The sequence below is a fragment of the Marmota marmota genome, unplaced genomic scaffold (assembly GCF_001458135.2).
Source record: "Marmota marmota marmota unplaced genomic scaffold, marMar, whole genome shotgun sequence".
Classification (NCBI taxonomy): domain Eukaryota; kingdom Metazoa; phylum Chordata; class Mammalia; order Rodentia; family Sciuridae; genus Marmota; species Marmota marmota.
Window position 1 is genome coordinate 2,425,500 of NW_025999899.1, and position 9,793 is coordinate 2,435,292.

Here is a 9,793-nt window from a genome sequence, read left to right on the forward strand (position 1 = left end):
AGAGGGGGAGGGGTTGTGGTGGGGTGGAGTGTTGGTGCTGGGGATCGAACCCTGGGCCTTGTGCATGTAAGGCAAGCACAGTACCAACTGAGCTATTTCCCCAGCCCCAGATTGATGAATCTTAAAACCTGTATTGGAAATAACCTTTATAATTGTTTGCTGACACATTACTTTTTTCCAATATTGGAGGAAGTTTTCTCAGTTAATTTTGGTGACTAGGTATGTGGCAGTTTTTGTAGTTTAAGGTTATATGGCAGTTTATTCCTGTGCCAACAAGGTCAAGAGTATTTTGACAAACCATCTCAATATGTAGAAGTAATTAGGTGGTGTTGAATAAAAGGTTCTGCCTTCTCAAAAGTTGATAGAGAATGCAGGAGTCCTTGGGTTCTATTTCAAGCACTGAAATGAAAAATAAAAGAGAAGCTACTATAAAGTCAGGCACTCTACAGAAATGGACTATGCAGCCAGCTGTGTGGTACATAAATAAACTTGATGGGAACACATTCCCCTGAGCAGTATACCACAACTACACAGACACAAAGGGAAATCAGAGCTAAGCTAAAATCTCAGTTTGTAGTTGGCTTTGTAGTAGTTAGACTTAATGAGTGCTTGGTGTTGGCAGAGTAATTTATTTCAGTTAGTGAAATACAGTATAAAGTGGCATAGTTGGGTCTTTATGTGTTATTCTGAGACCTCGTTTTCCTGAAGCTCCAGGAAATTTCGACATTATTATTTAAATTTTTTAAATTGTCAATGGACTTTAGTTTGTTTATTTATGTGCAGTGCTGAGAATTGAACCCAGTGTCTCACTCATGCTAGGCAAGCACTCTACCACCGAGCCACGATCCCAGCCCTTGACATAATTATTGATACAATACTTAAACAATATTGTATACTGTATTAAGGTATGAAAAAAAATCTTAAATGTGTCACAATTCTGAAGTAGACGGATTGATATAATGAGCCTTCATGTACTTACTTAGCCTCAACAGGTATTAGTTGCCATCAGTCTTGTTTCATGTATCTCTGCCTCTCTCGCTAATGATTGTAAAACATATCCCAAGCATGTTCATAAATATTTCTCAAGAACTAGGAGGAAAAAAAAACAATACAATATTGTATGTTTTGAAAAATAAGTATGTTTTTCATACTTCAAGTTAACCATAATTTCTTAATATTATTGTACAGTCTTCATTTATGTCATGTAAGTTACATTTTAAAAAATATATGGGCTGGACACGTTGGCCCATGCATGTAATCCCAGCAGCTCAGGAGGCTGAGACAGGAGGATCACTAGTTCAAAGCCAGCCTCAGCAACCCAGAGGTGCTAAGCAACTCAGCAAGACCCTGTCTCTAAATAAAATACAAAATAGGGCTGTGAATGTGGCTCAGTGATTGAGGCCCCTGAGTTCAATCCCTGATTACCCACCACCTCCAATTGGACTTAGTCCCCCCCCACCAGCAGTATATTTGCTAAAGATTCCTTGTCCTTTAGAATTTCCCATAGGTTAGAGTTTGCTAAATGTGTTCCAAGGATATCCTTTAACTGTTTATGTGTTTTTTTTTTTTCTTTTTTGTAAATTGGCAGTTTTATCTACGTTGCTTAAACAAGTTTAGGTTTATGAGGTGGAATTATTTCCTAAGTGATGACTTGTTGGTTTATCGAGAGACCCCCCTACCCTGTCTTTTTAAAATGTCTAGATTGAAGTGACAAAATGGCAATGTATCATTGGTTTTCATTTTTTAACTGGAGTATTTCTAATAGAGAGAAACCTTATTTAATGAAATAATAGTTACTAGGCAATATAATTTATATAGAAAAGAAATACTAAATCTTGGTTCTTTTGCTTCCTTTTTATTGCTTTTCAAAATAATAAAATGATTAGATTGGGGATGTAGTTTAGTGGTATAAGAGTATTTGCCTAGTATGTGAGAGGCCTTGGGTTTGGTCCTCAAGAATGCCAGACAAACACAACAAATGAACAAAAAAAAAACAAAACAACAAAATAGCTTACTGGAATAATGTAATGGTGATAAGTTAGTTTTTTGTTTTTTGATAGCACAGGTATGAACACCTGGATTTAAACATTTATGTTTCAGTTCTTTGTGATTATTAAGTTGATTGATATTCAAATTGTCATATTTGACCAGTGGGAGCCTTTGAAGAGGCTTGAAGTTTAGCTCCTGAGTCCTTTTAACAAAATCATATATTATTATTTAATAGCTTACCTTTTGTCAGGTGTGTATGAGATGAGCCTGACATATTTCTTACCCTAGACTTGGAATCAGTCACTTCTCTAAAGAGCTCATGTCCCTGTTAGTAGTAAATTCATATTTGGAGACCATCTTCTGAGTAGTAGGGATACTCAGTAGTAGGCAAGCCATTTTTCTAAACCTTTTCAAGAGCAGAAATAGAATTTTAAAGCTATGGTATGAATTCATATTGGTTCTTTTTTTTTTTTTTAATTTTTTTTTAATATTTATTTTTTAGTTTTCGGCGGACACAACATCTTTGTTTGTATGTGGTGCTGAGGATCGAACCCGGGCCTCACGCATGCCAGGCGAGCGCGCTACCGCTTGAGCTACATCCCCAGCCCCATATTGGTTCTTAAAATTCAGATGTAGTATTGTAGGATTTCACTTTTCATAACCCCCTCCCATTCTTTTTTTCTTTATTAGAAAAAGGTAAAAGAAGGTTTATTGCTTTGCTAGCAAGGGAAAAACATGGGGACTCCTGTCCCAAAGGCTGCATTTCTCTTTTTAGTCTTATTCTGGATAATGACTGTATTTTAGCAATTGTTCTTATGCATTATTTCCTATTACATACACTTATTCAGATATTCCCTCTCAAGGACATTTATTTGTCCTTAGTTTTCTCTTTACTCATGGGTTGTAAAACAGTCTGACCAACAGTGATTTCCAGATTCATAGCATGCACATATAGCTTCCATTTAACAATCATGTGACATACTAGGATTTACTGAGTTTCAAAAATTGTAGTATAACACATAGAAAACTACATAAATATCTTGTATAGCATGTCGTTACCAGCACCCCAGAATTCTACTCACATTTCCTGCCAGATACTATTCTTATTTCTTCCAAAACAGAAAAAAGAACTATGTCCTAGTTTCTAATACTAGTGATTAGTTTTGCCTCCTTTAGAACTTTATTTTTATTTTTTTAATACTTATTTTTAGTTGTAGTTGGACACAATACCTTTATTTTTTATTTATTTTTATGTGGTGCTGAGGATCGAACTCTGGGCCTCACACGTGCTAGCTAAGTGCTCTGCCACTGAGCCACAACCCCAGCCCCTCCTTTGGAACTTAAAAAAAAAAAATTCTTGACTGTGGAAAATGAGATCTTTCAGGCCCTTTGCATCTCTCTCTCTCTCTCTCTCTCTCTCTCTTTTAAATATTTATTTTTTAGTTGTAGTTGGACACAGTACAGTATCTTTGTTTTTTTATGTGGTCCTGAGGATGGAACCAAGGGCCTCAAATGTGCTAGGCGAGTGCTCTACCGCTGAGCCACAACCCCAGTCCCCTTTCCAACTCTTAATTGTGTCTCCACAATTTGTATTAGGCATGTTAGACATTTATCTGTTTTGTTGCATATATTCTCTAGTACAGTCATTTGTATTTAGACTTTCTTGCTGTACTGCACTTGCATCCTTGACTTTCGTTTTGCTGAATCCAGTAGACTGGATTTAGACCTCTTGTTCCTTTTCTCATTGTTGGCTGTTGTGCCTTGCCATTCATCTTCTTTAGCTTCTTTGATACAAATTCTTTGGTTTCTTACTTCTCTTTTTATCTTCAGAATATGGTGTTTTCTAGAGGTCATTCCATTCTATCCTTCCTGGGGTAATGTCATCATTAATCTAATGATTTAAGTTATCAGAATATTTTGATAACACATTTCTTTCCCTTCCTCTCTTCTTCCCTCCAAACATTAATTTTTTTTTTTTTTTTAGTAGTATTGGGGTTTGAACCCAGGGCCTCCTGAATGCCAGGCAAGGGCTCTACTCTTGAACTACATCCCCAAGCTCCACATTTCTTTTTAAAAGCAGTGTATTTATGTTCCTTAAGTATTTAAAACTAGACCCATCATCCGTTCTTCCCCTTACCCCTCAAACTAGTACCTCCTCCTGTATTTCTCATTTTAGTAAATCTCTGTGTCATTTTAAGAGTGAGGTGAAACTGACATACATTTAACTGTTCAAGCACATCACTCAGTGGTGTTGAGTGTAACCACTAGCACCTTTTCATCAACCCATAAGCCACTCCTACAAGCTCAATAAGTAACTCTCTCTCTCTCTCCATTTCTCCCACTTCCTATCCATTGGTAACCTCTATTCTGCTCTTTGTGTCTTTTGAATTTGCCTGTCCTGGATTTATTATATAAAAGAGGTCATATAATCTGTGACTTTATGTAACTGGTTTCTTTCCCTTAGTCTGATTTTTTTTTTTTTTTTTTGCGGTGCTGAGGATTAAACCCAGGATCTTCTATAGGGTAGCAGTCACTTTGCCTTAGTTTACATCCACAGCTGTAGCCTGAGGTTTTTTTTCCCCTCTTCACTCCCAGGGTTTGAACCCAGGTCTCTGTCACTGAACTACCCCACCCCAAGCCCTCTGTATTTTATTTAGTGTGGGATAGGTCTCACTAAATTGCCTAGGCTGGCTCAAACTTGTGATTCTCCTGTCTCAGACTCCTGGTTAGCTGGGATTACAGGCGTGGCACTTTGGTTTAGCCTCATGTTTTTAAGGTTCATCTAAATCGTACCATGTGTTAGTACTGCATTTCTTTCTTTTCTTTTCTTTTTTTTTTTAAATTGTTGTTTAGTTGTAGTTGGACACAATACCTTTATTTTATTTATTTTTATATGGTGCTGAGGATTGAACCCAGGGCCTTGCATGTGCTAGATGAACGCTTTACCACTGAGCCACAACCCCAGCCCCAGGACTGTATTTCTTTTTATGGCTGAATAATATCCCATTATATGTTTATTCCACAATTTGTCTATTCATTCATTGAAGAAACTATTTGAGTTGTTTCTTCTGCCTTCGGGCTATAGTGAATAATGCTGCTATAAACATGTATGTATAACTTTCTATGAGGACAGATGCTTTCATTTCCCTTGGGAATATACCTAAGAGTGGAATTGCTGGGTCATAATAGCAACTCTATGTTTAACTTTTTGAGAGCTTGTATGTCTGTTTTTGGTTTGTATGGGGGTACCAGGGATTGAACTCAGGGGTGCTCAACTTCCAATTTACATCCCAGCCCTATTTTGTATTTTATTTAGAGACAGTGTCTCATTGAGTTCTTATTGCCTCACTGAGGCTGAGGCTTGCTTTGAACTGCGATCCTCCTGTCTCAGCCTCCTAAGCCGCTGGGATTACAGGTGTGTGCCACCACGCCTGGTACTATTGGTGCTTTTATTATCACGCCTCACCTTATGGAGCAGAGGGGATCATGGAGAAGAAAACTCAATGTGAAATCTAAACAACTGGGTTCAGATCCTGTCTTTGCCTATCACTTCATCATTCCATGCCCATTACCTGAGAAGAAAATTGAGTACACCTCTGTTCTCCCTTCCACAGGGTTTGTGAAGAGACTGTGTTTCCACACTATGTCCCTATGCACCTTGAACCCCAAAGAGCCCAGCCAGAGGGAAGACCCCAGTGAGCAAACCAGGGCTCCTCAGCCTCCTGTGCTGCTGGGATTACAGGCATGCACCACCATACCCGCAATTGTATGTCATTTTGACATTTAACACTTTATCCTCCACATCACCAAGTTTGGTTAATTAATCTTATTTTCTAAATATTCCTGTTTTCATTCATTTTTTTCTCCTGCCCTATACTTAAGATACACTTTCCATTATTAATGTTAATAGCTACCTTTTAATTTTCTTAGTCTTCCTCATGATGCTATTTCTGTAATTTCTACACACACTAGATTGGTTTTTGATATGTAAATCTCATGAGGTCACCCCATTGTTGAGAAAAACAAAACAGTGGAGTGGGGGGCATATTTGAAGTGTGGTCATGAATGCAGTCTTAGTGCCAAGGAGGCTGAGACAGGAGACTCACTTGAGCCCAGGAGAGTTCAAGACTATAATCAGGCCAACATAGTGAGACCCCTGTCTCTTAAACAAATGAACAAACAAAACCACCACCACCCCCAAAATAAAGGGGGGGGGGAGGAGAATAGGAGGAAGGGAAAAAAGACAAAATAACTTCACTACCCTCTGGATAAAGTCCACATTTACATATCCTTGAGAGCCCTTTGCTATCCAGTTCCTGCCATTCTGTCTAGTTCCATTTGTGTGCCCTACTTCAGTAGTAGATTCAGCTCCATATTTCAAATTTTGCATATGCTTCTCTACCTATACCTTGCACCCAATCCTTTGTCTCATTTTTCTTTTGAGAAGCTTTTTGTGACTCTCAGTGATTATGTTATATGCCTTTCTTTGTTGGACTGCCCCCTATTTCTGTACTACTGTTAGAGCATTTATGACATATTGCCATTGTCTGTTTACTTCTCTGGGAATCAGAAGCTAATAATAGTCTAGTGCCAGGTGATAAAGTATAATGAATAGGAATTTAGCAAAATGTTAAAAGATTATTTGTAAGTTATTTAGGAAAGGCCTTCTTGAACTAGACCTTGAAGGAATCATTCATGAAGATATGATAATGGCCCACCACTATAGGTGCATTTAAACCTGTTAAATAATTTGTCATGGAACCAGGCCTAGGAGGATCCATGTTGGGGGCAAAAGCCATGATAAAAGTGAGATGTTGGAACATTTTTGAGCCTTACTTCACCACTTAATTGAAATGTGCAGTGGACACAATCATGCCTGTAGACATCATGTCATGAGTTTCAAAAATTAGGGTGTATTGACAAAAGTAATATAAACAATGATATGCTTTATGGAAAGTGTAAGGACATTTTCAAGGGTAATTTTGACCTCATGTGTTAATTTCAGAGCTTGCTACCTACCTACTTTTATAAAACTTCACTGGACTTCTGTTGGAAACTGCAACAAACTAGGTGATTTCTGGATAAGTTATAAAATCATGATTGGAGAAGAAGATCTGAGTAATACAATTGTCCCTCAGTATCTATGGAGGATTGATTCCAGGACATCATTCCCTCAGATACCAAAATCTAAATATTCAAATCCCTTGTTTAAAATAGCATACCATTTGCCGATAACCTCACATGTACTACTTTTAAACATCTCTAGATTACTTATAAGACCTAATATGATATAAATGCTATGTAAATTGTTGTTATACTATATTGTTTAGGGAATAATAACAAGAAAAAAGTTTATGCTCAGCACAGATGCGATTCTTTTGTGGGGATCCAACCCAGGGTCTGATGCATAGGAGGCAAATGCTCTACCACCCAGAAATGTTCCCAGTACCATTCCCCGTCCTTTAAAAATTTGTTTTAAATCTGTGGTTGGTTGAATCTGTGGATATGGAGCCTGCAAATATAGAGGGCTGATTATATAATAATGTTTGTCTGGAAAGTGGTTAGAAATGAGAGAACTCATGTAGAAAGTGACTGCCCATATTACGTTTGTCAGAGCATTTCACTGTATCCTTCAGTCGACAGTAAAAAATGGGACTTTCTTTTCTTTTCTCCTATGTCTGCAATATAGTTGGCACTCAGTAAAGATATGCTTGCATAAACAGCCACAAATCCTATCTTAATGTCTTTGCATTTTCTGTATCTTTTAATAAAAACTTAGAATATCTATTTAAAAGTAAAAATGCATTTCTTGTAGTTTTAGCTGTTTATAAAAGTCCACTTTGCCTACCAGGCAAAAATAATAGACTTATAAAATTTTGAGAAAAGAAGCTCTTCATGTTTATATATAAACTTTTACTTTTTACTCTCTCCATGTTTCATTGACCTCTTGGGTGTTAAGTCCTAGTTGTTGAAATAACACTATCCCTGAATCCTCCAAGAATTAATACCTCCTTCTCAGTTACCAGCACACTTTGTTCAGTCTTTTATAGCACTGTGGATTGTGTTACACTTGCTTCCATGATTAGATGGAATGTCTTGAGGATGATGGCAGGTGTTACACGAGAATCACACTCTTACTTAGATTTCCAGCAAGTCCTTTCTGAACTACTTTCCTTGTCCTCAATTCCCCCCCCCCCTTTTTTTGCAGGAAAAAAACAGTTCATAGTGTTGTTTGTAATTGACATATACGTTTACTATCATGATTGGTCGATGACTTCAATAGTGTATACAAACATCAATACTTAACCAAATTGGGTATGTGTGCAGTTCACAAAATGTCATTTATACCTCATTAAAGCTTTTAAGAAGGATGCTGATTGTGACTTGTCCACTCTCAGTAGGTCACTATATTATTAAGCCCTGTGTCTCCTAAAATTGTTTTAGACTGTGTATCCCTTCCTGCTAAGGTTTTCTCTTGGCCTGTGTTCCCCTACCCCTTGAATTCCTTGTCTCTTTTCTTGTCCCCCACCCTTATCATTCTTTCTTTGTGCCAGGGTACTCTCCTTATAAGAGTAAAAACTTCACCATGCCACATCCATTCTGATAGACAATAGCTGTTATTCTGAAGCCATTCCTGTGTGCTAGAAGCTGTGGCTAGCAGAGCATTCAGCACACACAAGCAGGAAAGATGGAGCCTCTGCTCTCTTGGTGCTAGTTATGGTGGGCCACTTGGGAGATCACCACTTAAGAGATGTGTGTCCCTAGACTACAGGGGACATGTCAAATAGATATACACATATTAATAGAAATAAGAGTTGGTTAAACTCTGAAAATTCCAATGAAAAAAGTATTATGTGGTACTCTGTCAATGTTTCTGAAAATGTGCCCTAAAGACCTCAGCATCAGAATTACCATTTCTGATTTAATGGCTAGTTCTCTCTGAGCTGAAAATGGGTCTGGACATCTTCTTTGTACCAGTCTCTTTTAAAGATGGCTATAGGAATACCTAGAATGGTAAGAGTTTGGCTGGACAGAAGTAAGAAGGGGAAAAGTAAGAAGGCAATAGAAGTTGATCTGATGAATAGTTGCTATTATCTTGTAGTATGGAAATGGAACATTTGTTTGTCAGGTACCATTTTGCCTGGCGAGGTGTATCCATTTGAGGGTTTAGAACTTAAGGCATGCATTCTCAAGTCCTACAGTTTATAAATTGGATGAAAATTATGTGCTTGAAAGTTTTGATCAAAATTTTCTTTTTCCACAGAACTCAACAAAAATCCAGTGGAAGGCTTTTCAGCAGGTTTAATAGATGACAATGATCTCTATCGATGGGAAGTCCTTATTATTGGTCCTCCAGACACACTTTAGTAAGTATAATGGAACTGACATTTTCAAAATTGTTCTTTTAATTAAATGAAATTAAAAGTTATTTTAGCAGGCCAAAGTGAAATTGCTTTTTAGGGAGCAGGTTTGTACTGAATTTGATTACGTCTCAGGTTTTTGTGTTCTTTTTTTTTTTTTTTTAAATAAAGGATAAAGGTCTATTTATTTGTTTATATTTGGGTTTTGTGTTCTTTTTGAAACTCCAAGGTCTACGACCTTTGCTCATAAAAATAGATAATACTTTAAGAAATTCAGATACTCTTGATACCTGGAACAAATAAATTACAAAATAGCTATCTTACTGTGAGGTTATACAAAAAAGTATTTTTCTTTTTCATCATTAGGAGAGAATTTTATTTTAAAAGTGTCATCTGAAACTGCAAGGATGTCCTTTAAACATCACAATTAAACATGCCAAAGG

General features: G+C 37.2%; 1 long non-coding RNA gene across 9 annotated transcripts in view; it reads left to right on the forward strand.

Annotated features, from left to right (window-relative positions):
- LOC107159413 overlaps positions 1–9,793 on the forward strand; it is a 55,153-nt gene that overhangs the window by 34,466 nt on the left and 10,894 nt on the right. For 8 of the 9 annotated variants that reach the window (XR_007345697.1, XR_007345696.1, XR_001505755.2 and 5 more), the window contains one exon: positions 9,254–9,356. This is a non-coding gene — a long non-coding RNA (uncharacterized LOC107159413). Of the gene's footprint in view, positions 1–5,603; positions 5,756–9,253; positions 9,357–9,793 lie in introns of all 9 variants that reach the window. The other variant, XR_007345698.1, reaches the window with a different exon arrangement.